This window comes from Hirundo rustica, chromosome 3 (assembly GCF_015227805.2).
Source record: "Hirundo rustica isolate bHirRus1 chromosome 3, bHirRus1.pri.v3, whole genome shotgun sequence".
NCBI classification, from domain to species: Eukaryota; Metazoa; Chordata; class Aves; order Passeriformes; family Hirundinidae; genus Hirundo; species Hirundo rustica.
The window spans coordinates 101,762,536-101,780,503 of NC_053452.1; positions in this window are offsets into that span (position 1 = coordinate 101,762,536).

The following is a 17,968-nucleotide window of genomic DNA, read 5'->3' on the forward strand; positions in this document are numbered from 1 at the left end:
ATAAATTGTTAACATATATTTGTAATATTATAGAATTATTCAAAATAATAAATAATAATTCACAAATACTGAAAACAATATTTCACAATGATCACCAATGAGTTAACCTCTTTCATATACCGTGTGAAGGAAGATTGAGGTATTCCATGGAAAACTGCACATTTTGGGGAACACTTTTTGGTCTGTTCTGCTTCATCCCTAAATGATGTTAGAAAAATAGTGAAAGGTGAAATTACTGAGGGAGAAGAGAATTTCTGCATCCAGAGAGAGACTGTAGTGCTAGGCTCAGTTTGCTTAATAGACAGAAAGAAGAGAGAAAGGGTTAAATGGATTTCAAAATTATGCTGATAAGTGAGAAAGGAAATTGCATGTTACCATCACTACTGAAGGAGCCAGGTGACTTTCAAACAGACTGAAGCCACCAAACCCATTTTCTGCAAGTTTTATCCACTGTGGTGGTGCTTTGTGAGCAAACCCATTTTGTTAATGGTAACTGCACTTTTTTTTTTTTTTTTTTTTTTTTTTTTTTAAAAAAAATCCCAAAGATGCTATGAGGATAAGTATATTGAAATTCAAAACCCTGCACTGAGTCCCGAGCCCCTCTGGGATATAGCTCTGTTTCATCCAGAGATTAGCACCTGTGTGGCCCCACAGTCAGCTAGATTAAGAAACTAATACATATGAAAGTTAAAACCAGCAGATTTTGGCTGAAAGTTACTATTGTTTTAGCAGCTGTGGCCACAGTAGTTATGAAGCCATAAAGCTAATGGAAATATTAAATTCCTATTTATACATTTTCTTAGAAGTTTGCATATGGATATCTGATAACTTCACAGCAAATCATTAGGGACCTGAGAAAGGTATTTAAATGGAACACTGAGATGGGGAAAGAACTGTGCTTAGAAACACACACTGCTCAGGCTCCCTGAGGATGTTCCTGGTATCTTTTTCCTCTGCAATTGCACAATATCAAATAGTCCCTAATCCTGCTGTGCATACAGTGTGCAATAATATACCTCCATAACAAGCAGCATTTATAGTGCTTGACATCTTCAAAGGTCTCTACAAACCTTAGCTAATTAATCTCTTTCAAGAGCCCTGTGGGCTAAGCATAATTATCCTGAAGAAGCTGAAAAAGAGGTTGAATGAGGTGCTGCAGGCCACAGAAAGCGAGGGGCAGAGGAGGGCTGGGAGCGCTGCTGCTGGCACACTCTGACCCCATGCCTCTCCTCTTCATGCCCTTACATGCCACAGACACTCAAATATGTGTAAGACTGACAAAAAATGACCAAATGCACAACATTATTAAGGTTTCCAGATGGCATTTATGTGGAATGACCTGCCAGCAATGATAGTTTTGTCTCCCGGAAGCAAGGTGACCCTAAAGGCAGACATTGCACAGAGCCACACACTGACATAAAGCCACATCCCACTGCTCGATACCATCATTAATATTGCACATGGGAACCAGGAGATTATGCCTCAGAGTTAAAACCAAACTTAAAATCCAGCATCCTGATTTGGATTTGGTGCACGAGTTTGCAGTATTAGATAAAGTATTAGATAAAATCTACTTCCAAAGCTTGCCAGGGGGAGTTTTGCAGCATCTCTGTTTCTGAAAGCATGTCCATGCCTCTACAAATATATATCTGTTGTGTTTATGAGAAGCTGGTGTTTGATGCTTTTTAGCTCAAATTTTTTGATTAATGTAGATATAAAAATTCAAGATCATACTCTGTAGTACATGCTTTTTTGTTTTGGTGAATCGCTTACTTTAGAAGAATAAGATATAAGATTTATTACCACTACATTTTTAACATAATGTTTGGAATTTTCCAAGCTAAATTATTTTATCTACATTTTCTCTTCCTATTTTATGTTTAAATAAATGCTTCAAAGAACTACTTTGCACTGAGATTTTTTTCACAGCCATGGATGTATTTAGAGGGTCATTTCTGAACTGCCTGAAGTAACCCTCCGTTTGTAGAAGGCAGATCTGCCCTGGTGACCTCAGCAATGCAGATGAGATCCACATGTCACAGTTCCAGCATGTTTTCAAGCCCATGCTTATACATCATCCAGTACCCTGATTTTCAAGGGTGCTTCATGCCTTGCCATCAGAAAGTCAAGGGTGCTCAGCTCCTGCAGCAAATAAGCACAAAACTATACAACCAAAGTGTAATTAGTGAATGAGTCATTAATTCTCATTATTCGCAGTAGAATCAGAGCTGTTCCATCAGGGGGGAGCAGGTAGCTCTATCTGACTGTTAGCAATGTAAAACACATCCATCACAGTCACTTCACTCCCTCAGGGGAGCATCAAGGAAAGAAAGACAAGGCTGCTGGAGCAGATAAGCACTGTAAAGCCCCCATTCTGCAAAACACTGAAATATGGGCAGTTGGTCATGCTGACTTCAGCAGGCAGGGAAAAAACCCATGGCCTTAGACACTCAGCATCAGCAAAATGCCAATTTATTAAGATAACCAGGCCTAAGGAAAAAAAACAAAAAAACCAAAAACAACGACAACAAACAAATTCCTTTAACTCATTAAATGTATAATCCCCTGCTGCCTTTTGGTTGTGACTGTGATCACACACCAGGCCCATAGTGTCATAGTCCTGGGGTTTTAATGGAGCTGGTCCTCAACCACCACGGGTGAGGTCAGGGCTAGCCCATGAATAGAGCTCGGTGCCAACACCAGAACTTTTGCATATGGTTTCATAATCAGCCCTTTATTAATTCCTGCTTCAAGGTGCCTGGTTTAAAATACAATGGTTTTTTATTTTCTAGCCCAGCACATTGAATATCAGAAGGATGAGCGGTGGTTTTCTGCTAATGCCTGGTCCTAAGAGCTGATCCAGCCAACATGCTGGCTCTGGGCATCTTCAAAGGCTTCAAAAATTTTTAGAAAATATTGTATCAAAATCACTCCTGTTGGTTAGGATACACACTGACTGTGGGAAATCAAATTAATCCCTGGGTTTACTTTGGCTCTGTCAGTGGATTAATTCCCAGAATTATTTTAATCTATTACCTTTGCTTTCATTTTCTATTAAGCGTTTGTAAAAAAAGATCAATAGGGGAAAAAAAATGATGCAGAGATAAAGCAGACACAGAAGCAGAACTAAGAATAACCCAGTGAACCGCTCTCACTGGACAGTATAAATATTCCTTTCAGGTTAAAAATATTTATTTGAGGATACAGAGCTCTTAAACACCAGAATAGATCTAGGACAATGACACTTCCTCACATCCAAGGGAGTAACGTGTTTTTGCCAGTAAAGGATATGCTCTGCTTTGCAAAGGAAACCCCTGTTGGCTAATTTCACCATGGAAACTCCAGGCCTGACTATAAAAAGACCACCTTATCTCCTGATAAATATCCTTATGCTGGGAATAGCAAAAAAATAAGAGCAGCTGCTGTGAATCCCAAGCGCAGAGGTGGCAGCTGATGTGGAGCAACCATGGGGACATCCTGGATTAGGCTGGTCTGCCTGCAAAGCAGCACTGAGCACCCAGACATCTCCATGTGAAGAGTAAAGCCCAGGCTAAAACCAGTCCCTCTGCCCAAATCCCGCATCCCAAAAGTGACCCATGTATTTCCCTTCCACTTTTGGGACAAACATGTATTTGCCATATGTGAAACAAAGGCCCAGAGTTTTCAGCTTCAAAGGAACCTCTGATGAAGAGGTTTCTCACGTTGCTCCCTTGGTCAGTGACTGCCTGAGGCTGCTTTGCGTGGGGCAGAGGCAGAGCAGCTGTGTGAGGGGATGAGCTTGTGCTGGAGTCGCTCCGATTTCCTTGGATCCCTTTGCAGAGACTTTGAGGCTGCTGTTTGCTCCTGGCACAGCTGCCTGCTTTGATGCATCTTTAACACAGGCTTTTTCAATTCCCCCAGAGGAGCAAATATAGAATGATATAAAATAAATACAACAATATTAATTATTATACAACAATAACTAATAATACATACATACACACATACATACATAGCATAAATTATCAAATACATCTGATGATCGTTGAAGAGGAACAATGTGGTCGCCAGAATACTTACAATGAAGCCTTTTACAGCTGTAATGATTTCCAGGTTTAATTATGAGCTCTGCCCTGCTGTCTCTGTCAGACTGAGGCGCTGTGGGTGACAGACTGATGGCTAATGGCTGAACCCACAGCTAAAATTAGTAGGGGTTGGGGGAAAGCTGGTACAAATAATCAGAAAGCAGACAAACTTGTGATAAGGGTAACCGAAAATAATTTACTGTTTTTCCTGTGTAATCCCAACCACCACAGTGACTTACAGCAAGCAAAGGCAGTTTTACACACGCTTTTTCTTCTATACCAGTAGAGAACTTACATTGTAAATAGCCATGATTTTACTTCCTATTGCAGTAGATGCTGCCACCACATCTTTGAATGACCTGAACAGTGTCAGGATGACCTGCAGGACTAGTTGGTTTCCACCACACCTCAGTGACAGAAGAAGCAGAATTTAGGAAGAAGGGGGCCTCTAGTCCACAGTACCCTGCACTATTAAGCTGACAGATATATTGTATATATTGTATATATTGTATATATTGTATATATTGTATATATTGTATATATGTGTATACAATGTATATTGTATGTGTATTGTTCTTATATTTCAGAAAATCCAAAAGAAAATAAGCATTTTCCCCCCTCTAAATTAAAAACCCCAAACAATCCCAAACCAAAGAAAACAAATGATTTGCAAGTGTTCGGGAGTGCTGAAAACTATTTTGGAAAGTGCTTTAGGCTAATTTTGTAAACCACAATAGAGCTGTAGTGGGTAGAAACACGCTTTCATCTTATTTTTTTCTCTCCAGTTTTAAATGCTGGGTTTGTTAGGGTAAGTTTCTCTTTCAAATCTGCTCAGCATGACATAGACTGTCTTGGTTATGCAGTGTCTGTCCACACAAGTACAGACACAGACATGCCCAATGAGCTTATGATCTTTCTGTCCCATATTAACTTTGTGCCAAATTTGGCTTCACTTTTCCACCAAGCTTTTCCCTTCCAGTGGCACAAAAATCAACAGGATTGATTTTCCCTATACCTGGGACTGAGTTTTTCTGTGTGCCTGTAGCAAGACGAGTAAATTCATGTCAAAATGAGGAGGGATGTGCTGGAGTGTGTTGTATCCAGAACTGAGGCTGCTGGGCAGAGAGAATGATACGTCTGTGCTTGACTGGGCTGAAGATCACCTGGGTCATCAGCATCTTTGAAAGCAGGTGAAACCCCACTTCATGCAGCTGTGGGTCTCTAATCACAGCACCCCCCTCTGTTGTCACCACCCCCAATGTCTCCTATGTGAGTCCTGTGCCAAAGAAGTACAGGCAGGGACTTGTACACCTTTGAGGTCTCAGTCATTGTACTTTTTTGTGACCGAAAGTGGCCAGCAGGTTTAGAAACCTCAGCCTTTCCCCTCTTCTCCTGGTTTCCCTCCCGGCTTAGGGAATTTCTGGGAATTTCTATGGCTCCTGCCTGCAGCAGAGCGTGCGTGCCCCGGGCTGCCTCTGTGCACGCTGCAGAGGTGAGCACCTCCAGAGGGAGCATTCGTCCCGTCTTACAACACCATCCACACAAGGGCGGCAATCTCCTGTCACAATTTGAGCTGGTGAAAAACACGTGAAATGCCCTCACCCGGGCTTATAAGTGCCAATGCTCTGACTGATTTTAGCATGTCAGAGCGTGTAGAATTGGGGGTGAGAAATTGCTCTTTCCATGCTGCCAGAAGGTAAAGCAGTCCAGGAGGGACTGTAGACACCTGGATGCATTTACAGGTGAGTTACAGACGAGAGGAGTTCAGTCCCTGCTCACCAGTGACAGATTTCTCACTGTGTAACTCATGAGTGGAGTTTTGAGTAACCGAGTCCTGAGGTGGAGCGTGAAACACCTGGTATTTGGTTGTGTTGAGTAGCTGCTGAGCACACAGGGACCTGAGAAGATTTGCAGGCCCAAGAGGCAAAGGAATCCCTCCACAGGAGGCATAGAGCTGCTCCTCATAATTTCTGGGCATTTTGGGGTGACCTGCAGCTGGATTGCAGATAACCAGAGCCCTGAGAGGTACCAGCAGGAGAGCAGAGCAGAGCACTTCTGCCATAAGTGAAAGTAGTTCCTCCTCAGCTGGCAGGAACTTGTTTGTACATGGTGCTCCCTTAGTCCCTCATACCAGTGACATACTGTTAAATTTACAATTATGCCTTACCGTGCTGTAAAACGTGAACTTCAGCTTTGGCTTCTCACTTTAGATTGATTTATGTTCCAGGCATTTTGCACTTTATAGAAAGTACATTAGGAAATTGTGATTCATCATTTTACTGTGTGGTCTCCAGTTGATATCACATCTTATTTTTGTATGTTTATATATGGGGGGAAAAAAGGAGGACAAGACTGAGATTGACCTCTACAGCAGGTGAGCTGGAATTCTGCAATTGTCGTTGTAGCAAATTTCTTTTCAGCAAATTAAATTTAACTCGTGGAAGGGCAGGAGCATTCCCTTCAAAAAGAGGAGAAAGTTCAATGTTATGCAGTAAATCATCCTTTGCTTTTCAATAATTGGAATCCTATGTCCAGAAGAACAAAAAACCCCAAACTTTTATTGCTTTTCCCAAATTCATAAGGAAATTGTGCTATGCTTTTAAATGTGGTAGGGAAAATATAAGATTTTTGTACTGTTTAATTTTAAAAAGAGAAGAAAGGCTTGATAAAACCTGAAGACCCACAATTTTGGTGATACACAACTAGTTCTACATCACTGAACTCCTTGATTAAACAAGACGGACAGAAGATCCGAAGAAAGCCTTTTCCTGTGTGGCATTTAAACCTCTACTCAACATTTATTCTTAAGGGATGTCTACAAAATGTGAGACCATGCTAACTGCCAAAGGTATGAAACAAATGTGTAAAATCTTCTAGAAGTGCACAGGCTAAAGCTGAGTAATTGCAACACCCTCTCGTCTTGCCCAGCTTTGTCCCTTCCCCGTTGTCCATCACTCTGGCTCAGGCAAGAAGCTACCCCGTGGTGGTTCCTCTGGCTGCTGTAGAAAAGCCTTGCTGAGATGCAGGCCTGGGAATGTCACATCTCTGGGTGCATTTATTTGCAAAGTAGCTAAAAGCAATGAACAAAAGTAGCCAGATTCTGAAGGATCCTTCTGGGACCCAACAAGAATTTTTCAGGCTGGATCCTGCAGCCCCCATTCGGGGTCCAAAAAAGAGAAATCCAAACAAAAGGATTCACAATAGTTTTATTCTGGAGCAAGAAGTTGACTTCCTGCAAACTGAGGGTGATGGTAGTTGCTAAAGGTCTCATTTTGAGCAGAACTTTTGGGGGAGTGAGAGGCAGAGAAGCCGGGCAAGGAGTGTTCAGGGGGCCCTTGATTCCTAGTAGGAAGAGAGAGCGTGGAGGAGAGTGATGGGGGATACAGAGTAAAGAGCAAACCCAGGTGCCCCAGGGTGAGGAGGGGGAGATGGGAGTGAGCAAACCCGAAGATATCTGCAGCTATAGCGGAAAGAGGCAGGGCTGCGCTCTGCATGGTGAGCTCCAGCTCCCACAAGGACAAAGGAGGAGCGGCGTGCCACGGGGCGTCCCTGTCACTCAAAGCTTCTGCTGAAAGGAGCTGGGGCAGGGGGGGCATCTTGCTTGCTTGCTTGCTTTCCTTTGAGACCCATCTCTTCCCCTCTAAAAGAAAGAACCACGGGGTGCTTCACTGGGCTCAGTGCTTGCTCAGGAATCCCTGGAACATGAATCCCCTCCTTGTCAGACCATGTTTGCTAAGAGACTTCCATGTGAGAGACGGGCGCCTGCACAGGGCAGCATCACATCTCTCATAGGAGCTCTGTGAAACTCTTCAGGAGAAATGCATTAAAGCATCCCTGAGATGCTGTCACAGAAGCAACAGCACCTCCCTTCTTTCCCCCATCATCTGCCCATCCACAAACCTTCCCTGATTTTATAAAAAGAAGATAGGTCCTCCTTACCGTTTCTGATTATGTTTTATAATTTAATTGGAAGTATTATCCTTCCCTTAACAGAATCTGTTGTAACAGCCTTGCTCAAAAATAGCAACCCCAAAATGTACTACAGGAATTTCTGTAAAAGTTCTGAGGCTTCTTCAATTAGGTTTAAAAGAAATCCTGAAGTTCTTATGGATTGGGCACTTCCAGAGAATTACGGAAAAATAATCATGATCTTGTAATTGAAAGTCAAAAAGCTCATAGATGCTCATGAAACCCTCAGTTTTGCCTCTGCAAATGGTGTGATTTCTGGGAACTTGGGTGCAAGCAGGTAGGATAGTCCTTTTAGCAGGGTAGGGGCAAAAAATACATAACTTTGGAAATTTATCAATTAACTTATATTTTTACAGAAACTTGTTGTGATCATGTAGATATTCTTTTTAAATCCCATCCTATATGCATTAGATAATATTGATTCCCCTGCAGATTTGACCACATGTCCACTACACAGACATGTAAGTAAATTATAACCTACTTTCCCATCAACTCTGCTTCTACTTAGAGTTCTTCTTTCTCACCCATGCTGCACACAATAATTTTCAAAACAAAGTGAATAAACTAGCATAAGCATTTAAGTGCGTTTCCACTGATTCCCATACTTAAATTAAACATGCAAATGCAAACATTAAAAAGGAATGACTTATTCATGTTCTTAGGCAAAGCATACATATTAAATTAGTGTATGTGTATCAAAGAAGACACTAAGTGCTGACTCTTGGAAAGCCTGTGTAAGAAACTGTACTACAGACTGTTTAATTTTTTTTATTGCTTAATATGAAATTAGAAAGACTGACTATATTGATTCTATCCTAAATATTTGTCAATATATTCTCATTTAGAGCAGCCTCCTCATCTCCAAATATATATTTAATGAAGCTTTATTATACTCTTAACCATTTTAAGAGCATATTTTACATTAATATCTATACAAGGAAACAACTTTGATGTAGCACGTCACATGGGAAGTTATCAGTAATACAAAGCAGCTAGGTAGGATTGCATGTGCAAAGCTTCAACAATAGAGAAAAACATATTTTTAAGAATGACAGAGATTGGTTTTAATTTTCACTTTTTCTTTGAATCTTGTTTTTATTTGTTGCTCTGGTGAAAATTTCACGTACATGCATTTTTAGATCTCTTTATGCCACAAGAGAAGACTGGGAGGAGAAATCATTCTGTGATGTTTTTTGTGCAGTTATTTCTTTCATCTGCCAAAGAGGTGAAGGCTTAAGTGATCTGCAGTTTAAGTCTCAGAGTTTCTAGCAAGAAAAGCTGAAAGCTTGTCAAGCTTACAAAACCAACAAATAGCTCAAGGACAGAGCTGGAAAGGATGGTTTTGGCACATTCAATTACTGGAAAGCTTTCACAGGAGGAAAATTGTCTTCAGTGGCTGAACTGCCTTTGTACATGGAGAATTAAAGTGCCAAGGTTAAGGCTGGAACAGACTCAAGTTATCTCACCCAGGTTAATAGGTAGGAAACGCAAAATTCAATAAGTGAAGAAGAAGGAAAAAACCAACACAGCTAAGATAGGAATCTGCAAAGCAAGGAGAAAACACAAAGTTGTATTCACAAGATGGGTGGCCAGGTAAGCAAAAGGCAGTGGAACAACTTCACCTGCAAGGAAATTGAGAGAGGCTGGGATGCAAGAGCTGATTGCTCGGACACCGCGCAACGAGCCCATGCAGTGAGATGCAGGAGCCAAATCTTCTGGTGCCAGACCCGAAACCAGGCATTTAAAATATGGAGGGAAGTTCCTTCTGTCTGGAGTACAGCACTGAGAGCAAGGCAGAACTCAGGTAGGGAGGCAGGGGTTACCGAAAAACACTTTATATTACTGATGTGGTAGTATGTGCAGAAGGAAAAGCATGATATAAATAAAATTAATCAAAATCAATTGGCTTCTTGAAAAGCACTATAAATCTTCATGTTACTAGAGCAGTAGCATAGATCCACTAAACCCTCCCGCAAAATGTGACAGTGGTTATGGGACAGTGGAATAGTATTAAGCGGTCAATAGAACAGTGGGAGACCTCCTGCTCCTGGAGATATATCAGAGCAGAATGATACCAATAATAAAACTGAGGCTACAGGTGATGACAGCTCCATTCTTCCTGATTCTGGACTGCTGTCGGACATTTTTAAGAACATATTTGTGAACTTTCAGGAGGTAGTGCTAATTCAAACACAGCGAGGATGTTATCAAAGAGGTGGCTGTAGAAAATAGCCCTGATCAAGCATTCAGAGTGCTTTCTGAATGGAAAAGGTAAAAAACCCTGTGCTTTTCTGCCTTCTTGTGCTTGGCTTTTTTTAATCTCAGAGGAGTGATGGAACTTAGAGACTTGGCTGCAAAGGAGATTCTTGAAGTCAAAGATATATAACTGCGTCTGCATTTTGGGAAGGAGAAAAAACTCATTAAGAACTCCAGACCCAACTGGTGACAATCCAACCAGAAAGGGATATGAGGACCAGGCAAAGAGCCCACAAGATCTGGGGAAAAAAAAAAAAAAAAAAAAAAAAAAAAAATCTGACTAACATGGAAAATTGTATCTAATAGGTCAGAAAGTATGAGGAGAGAGTGAGATCTTTCAAAAGCTGGGCTGTGTTACACCTTGCAAAGGAAATTAAAAGCACGCTGTAAAATATTCTTTAGTCATGCAAACAGATGGAGAGCAAAAAGAGGAATTTGAGGCTGTCATGCAGTAAAAATTGGGGGTTGGGGTAAAAGATAACCCACGTATGGGCCAGAAAATGAAATGGAAACTTTGCTTCAGTTTTTAGTCAGCACAGTGACTGTCGGGGGCTCCTTTTCAGGAGCTTAAATTCCCCAGCATTCATGTGGTTTTAGAGTTCTGGCCCTCTGCAAAGCTCTGTGCCAAACGCAGGAAAAGACGGAGTCTTCAAGGTTACATGCTTCGTTTATTAGTTCTTATCTTACAATTTTCTCAGTGTCCAAAAGATGTTTGCCGCGGCTCGGACATCTGGTGACTCCTCCTGTCTCTGGGCTGTCCTTATCTTTTATACTAATTGTTACGTATTCTTTATTTACTATTTATTACCAATGTCTATCACTATTACTAAAAAGGTCATCTTTACTCTGACCCAATCCTCACTAACTACTTTGTGCCAATGTCACTGCAGAAATGGAGTGAGGGAACAAGAAGGAAGAAGAAAGGGACAACGCCCTAAATTCTCCATCTTGCCCCATTCACTCCAATGCCAAAAATCCCAAACCCACTGTTTTTTCACCCTGTGATATACTAAACTACTATTTTTCACACTCTTGTGGCCTGCAATGCTTCCTGCAGTGCAAGAAGCCTCTCCCATGGACTGAAATCAATTCCAGTGTCTCTCTGAGCCCTGGGCTCTGGGCTGGGGTCCCAGACCCCCCTGCCCAGGTCCCTGATCCTCCAGAGCAACCAGAGGAATGCCCTGGACTCCAACAAGTGACATGCCAAGATGGTGTGATTCAGGTGAGTTAGAGAGCATCTGAAGCAGGGAAAAAAAAAAATCTAAGGGCTTAATGTTTTCGGACAAAGACAGCAATCCCATCTCTATCCAAAACCCTGACACAACAAACACAGGAACCTGCCCAAACTAGTAAATTGATATGTTACCTCAGGAACAGATGTTGGGCGAAAAACAAGATTATCTTCTATATTTTAGGAAGCATAAATTTTTTGATCTAGCTAAACACCAACTATGAGTTTGATTTCAACAGCTGGCAGAGATAGACAAAAGAGTGTAGTTTAGCACAGCTTAATCCAAGGTAGGTCTCTAACCTGCTCTCTCTAATAAGCTTAATAGATTCTTAGCAGAGAAAATTCCCAATGTTTTTCTCATCCTAAGTAAAGTATTCCAAATAATGTTGACTTAGAAACAACTAAATGGGGAACCTATCAAAGGCAGGTGAATAAATGGCTAATATGGAAATAGGAGCCTAATATGGGTAGAAGACAACTATTTAGGGCGCTACTAAAAAAACTGATCTTGGAATCAAGTTTGTTTTTATTAGTGAGCTCAACAAAAAAACACGACAATGCTAATGACAGTTGTTGCTGACAAAGACAGAAGAATCAAAATATAACTCAGAAAAACCTGAAGGGCTTTCAGGATTATAAGTAAACTATGGACTTTCCAAGACAGCCATGCACTACAAGTTTTTTTGTGGTTTTGCTGTAAGCTTGGAATAAATCTGTTGTGGGGCAAGAAACTTGAATGGATTAACTCACCACTGGTGCCTTTAAGCCAGGTAAACTCAGTGTTTGCAGCCTTAGATTTCCCTAGTTGTTAGTGACAAGATGCTGAGACTTCCTATTATAAAATGAGAATGGCCTGTGTATGGAACTTATCTTAAACTTCGACTACAAAGTTTGAGTGTCTCGAGTTAGGTTAGATGAACATCCCTGAGAAGTATTTGGCATGAAAGCCCTGCTTCATGCAGTATTTCATCCTCTGTACTGCTGTTGACTTTTTCTTGAAGCCACTCATGAGGTAAGCAAGGCTGTAAAAACCAGACACCTAAAGATTCAATTATTTTCCAAAGGATCTAGTGTCTCAACACTGTCTTTGAAACACTTCTGCTGTTTGCCTTTTGAAACCAGTGGTGGTGGTGGTGAGCTCAGCCCCAGCAGAGCCCTGCTGTGGGTGGGGGCCCTCCTACAGTCACCTTCCCCAGGTAAGGGTGACCACATGGATTTGTGCCACGAACAGCCCTGAACACTCAGCAAACATGTGGAGCCACACCACCAAGGTTTGGGGTCATATTTTCGTGCAGTTGGTGACCCCTATTGATGGGTGCATTGCAAAGATGGAGGCACTGGATTTAGCTGAAGTCCAAGGAGGTGGGTTGGACACAAGCATAAATGCTCTCTATTTTGTATCCTCTTTTCCTAGAGAAAACTAAGGTTAGGGTGTACAAAATGGAGGTGCTGCCAGCCCTCCTTATCCCCATGCAATGAGGCCCACTGGGTGTTGGGAGGTCAGTTGGGGTTACAGGAAAAACTGGGGTACATCACCCTCCTCTGCCATTAGCAAAGATTCTGGAACTACCAGAGGAAAAGTCTGGGCACTACTGCAAAACAAAAAAAATTAGTTTCCAGGAGAAGGTTTAGGGATGAGGAGGAAACACCCAGGATCCTACAGTGGAAAGCAAACATTTGGGACTGCAAGTCAGGCACAGCTACTAGACTGAGAAGATAGAAAAACTTCGGCATATTCCACAGAGACTTCGGAATAAAGTCATCCTGCACCAAATTCCCCATGCACAGTGAAAACCCTCCGGAAGATTGCTTCGGGGAGAGTTTGGATCTCCATCACGGTGTTACCGTTGCTCTCAGAGCACCTGCCCTCATGATTAGGCACTAAATTCTGCCTTGAGATCTCTCATCAGGCCAACTAAGACCAACAGGGGCAATTACATGCTGGAGGAAAAGATAAGGATCACTAATCAACTTGCAAATCGTCTAATCAAACCACGCTGTTCACATCCCACTGTTCCAGTGGATTTATAACTATAATTATGCTATTTTAATTTTTTCCCAATCAATTTTACATGAGTATTTATTTTTGTGCACTAAACATATTGTCCTCCATAGACTCAAGGAGTTTTTTATAGTCATGCTTCTTGAACAGCCACCTTGCGTGGCAGCTCTTAACCTTGATGCATATATAGACAGAGGCAAAAAACATTTCTAGGGTATGGCCCTTTGTTAAACTGAAGCATTTTTTGGCATGTGTATATATATATGCCTTGCTTACATACATATTTACTTTTCATAAGGGATTTTGTGAAAAATCTGAATGTTAGTAGGTAATTTAGCTGCACTATAAGAGATGACAGATTAAAAGATATATTATAAAAGATTGCATGATTTTTTTTAGAATGATTTGATTTTCAGAACAACTAAAATCCTCACATCTTCAGTGGTTTAGTTAGATCCTGTGCAGGCCTCAGGCCTTCCCTTTTCACATCAGCTAGACCTAATATATTACATATTGCAAGAACAGTATCAATGAGGAGACCATTAACATGTACTTAGGCCACCTAATATTTTATATTTTAAAGGTTTTTAAAAGAACATTTGGAAGAGCTCTTTCTTTTTTCATGTGGACCACCTCCAACACCTCCAACAGTATTGCAGTTATCATGAGGTCTCTCCTAGACCTCTGAAAAATCTCCTTTGACCCGAGGATGTTGAAAAAAGTCAAGGACCCTTTTCTTTTTTGTGTTCCCCAGGGCAGAGCCCCTTCATGTCTCAGAGATGTCATTTCAGGTGGATCCTGTCAGGTGGGATAGTTAAAAACTGAACCCCTTCCTCATCACTTCCTCTCCCCAGCTGTGAGAGCATACTGGATACACAGAAAAAGTGAGGCAGGTATAGGTTTTGGCCTATATGTCTGCTAACTGACTCTTACAGCAGCGTGGTTTGATGACTTTTGATAGGATCTTGCAGATTACATGAGCTGTTGAATCCTGGCATGAGTTTTCTTAGGTAAGCACTGAAATTCTTGGCAAGAAATTAAGAAGATTCACAGTCAAAATGGCATGGAAGACAGTGAGTTTGTGAATTATCCTTGTAGGAAGATGTAGTCCTGTCCATTGGCTTAGCACACTGAGCCAATGTGCTAAGGACAAAAATAGAATGAAAACTATTTCTATACTTATGGCTTGTTCAAAATAATGTTAGTGACAGAACACTTATCAGGTTTGCATTGCGTGTAAAGGCATGGAAAATTTTAGTTGTTCTAAGCATATAGGTTTGGAGCAAAGAAAGGGAACTATTTTCCACAGCTATAAGTGAGTCTTCACCTTTATGGTGCACTCTTCAACCTGCTCTGACTATTCCCCCCATGAAAACCCTTGTATTGACCTAACAGCTTCAATCTCCAGCTAAGGCTTTCCTCATCGTAATAAGCAAAGCAAGCGTCATCACAGCAAATGTCTGATACTCAGGAAATTACAGAGCTTTAGTAAAAAGAAATAAATCCCACCTTTTAAAACAAAAGCTTTTGTGACCATTTGTGTTTTCCACGTGTGCTGATACTGTATGCTGAGCCAAAAACATATTTACATCCCCAGTCTTAAAGCTGAAGAGGTAGCTGTAACACATCCAGCACAGCTCTATGTTGCTACTGGAATAAACGCTGCCAAAAATAAAAATAAAAGGAACCCCCACTCTAAAATGTATTTCTGTATCCCAAATGGTAGTGAGAGATGACAAATAGCTGGCAAAGGCAGCAATTCATTTGATCAATAGATAAACTACACAAATTCCAGCAGAAGCCTGGAGAATGCCATTATTGAAAAATAAAGCACAGTCACTGAGACAGCTCCTGCAGTTAATCATACCAGACATTTAAGGCAATTCTTCTCTTCATGGGTTCAGAGAAAGTTGACTAGAAAGAAAAAAATACGTGGAAGACACAAAATACAGCAGCCTCTGCAAGCCAGATTCTAGGACTTGACTGGGGGTTAATCCAGATCAGTGGTTTTGGACCAGAGTTTTTTGGCTGGGTTCCTCTGCTGCAGCTTTACAAGCAGTAAATTCAGAAATACAAACTAAATGTGAAGACTGTGTAGCCCATAGCTCCCTGTCTAACTCACGACCAGCAGAGCTGCCTGCTCCATGGGATTTACCATGTCTGGATTCAGCTGCCAGAGGAGGCTGAATATAGATGGGAGATGGGAGCAGGTGAACCTCCCCCAGGGACTCTGGGAGCCCCCAGGGCTGGCTGCCAGCGTGCTGGGCAGACTTGTATTGGCAGCTAAATCACGCAAAGCTCCCAGATGGATAATGGGATTTTTAAATCTGCTCAAACAGCAACAGTATGTAGTCCTGGACAGATTTAAAAGAAATATTTGTTTCTCTCTCTGAGCTCTGCATAGAAAGGAGTTTTCCAAATTACCTAGTTTGGCAGTTTTTTTCCCTAGGAGAATGTTCATGGTCCCTCCTTGATGTTTGCCTCAAAAAAACCATGTGTAAACTGGAAACCATCAAAAATCCTAACACTTCCAAACTCACAAAGCAAATCAATGTAATAAGAAGAGGAAATCTCAGACTGATAAAAACACTGGGAAGCCAAATATATTAAAGAAGTGGCTGTTTATAGTCCAGCATTAAAACAACAGATACATGCCCACAGTATCTAAAATGTGTGGCGAATTATCTAGTCAGTCACTGCAGTATAATCCAGATAAACCAATGATGTGTTTAATGGGACAGTGGCATGAAAGCAGTATTGGAATTCAACTAATGAAAAAAACTCAGAATGACAGTAGAGGATTACATTTTCATTGATACTCCATTTGTCAATGACTGGGATAGCTGCTTGCACCCCAGTAGGCCCCTGAACTATTTAAATGCCAGAAAGTTGAACCCTTCACAGAATGTGAAACCCTTATTCCTACAGAAAGGTCTTTGCTACGGACAAGCTACAAGATTTTCCAGAACGGGGATGTAAAGAGAATTCTAAAATGTTTGATCAAGTGCAAATAACAAATTTTCTAAGTACAACGAGATAAAGAGGGTCTTCTGAAGACAGTGGCATTGCATCACTTAGGAATTCAGCCCAGTTTTATTATTTGGAAACATGGCAAATAATTTATTACTGTAACCGTTTGCTTAGGGGCTCAATTAATAAATATTTATGCAGCTGTTTCTGCTAATGTGGTTTATCAGTAGTATGTCAGTGGGTATGAATGATGCAATTTAAAATCATTATATATTTAATGGTCTGTTCAAGGATAAATTAACCTGTATAATGCAATATATGTTACTAATGTGATTTGTTGATGTTTTACTAGGAGGCAACCAGATACATACATTTAGTGGAAATGCAAGAATTTGTTTATTTCATAGTTTAACTGCCTCAGATTAAAAAACAGAATTATAATGAAAATGCTTTGAAGAACACATTAGTACCTTGTGATCTATTAGGTGCACAATTTGATGTGAAAAAAGTATATTTCTAAAAACAATATGCCATAAGGATCTTTACTTGCATTGCTTGGAAGTAACAGTGTCATTTTATATTGAAGAGTGTGCTGGGAGACCTCAACTGCACCTTTCTTGCCAGGTGCAGCTTCCATCTCCAGAAGAGGTTCACTTTGTGAATAACCCCCATGTTATAGCCCCCACAGTGTCCTGGGATGTCTCTGAGGAGGTGACTAAGATGCTGGAAAGGATTTTGGCAAGACCTGTTAAAGAACTGGACCCTGTTTCAAGCAGTCTGGTTTCCTTGCCATCCTTACTGCCTGAACCAACCAAAGGCAGCTGTGAAGGGGAGAACTGAAGCTCTCCTCCTTATTCAAATCTTGCACATCTTCTCCAAATGCTGCTTCTGCCCACCAACCTGTACTCCCCTGCTGAATGCTGAAATCTTACCTTAATGAGACAGCATGATTTTCTACCTAATTTGTTGTCTCACCATAATACAAAGGTGCTTGTCTGCAGACTGGAGCCACATGGGATGACACAGCTCCAACCAGCAGTAAATGTAGAAGCTGTTGCATGCACGTGGCTTAGTCACTTTATCAGTATTTCAGAAGGATGTGTGTTTCTCCACAGTGCTAAAATGCTGAAGTCCAAGGTTCCACCATTGCTAATAGTCCTGCGGCTGTTATCTCCATGCTTTTTTCCCAGCATGAAGAGAATAATTTATGCATCTAATATTGCTTGTGGGAGTGAAACTAGAAGTAGGTGCCCACGTACAGATACTTCCTCATTGCTTCTCATTCTCTGAATTAGCTATTTTTTTTTCTTATTTTTATAAGGCAAGTTCTCTGATATCTATTAAGCTTTCGCTTCAAGAGTGTCATCACCAGACCTCCCACAGTTGTTATTTATTAAGGACAGAGAAAACACTGGTTGTATTTACAGCTCTGATGGCCACCAGCCAGCCTTGCAGCTCTGCTCCAGGGCTGGGCGC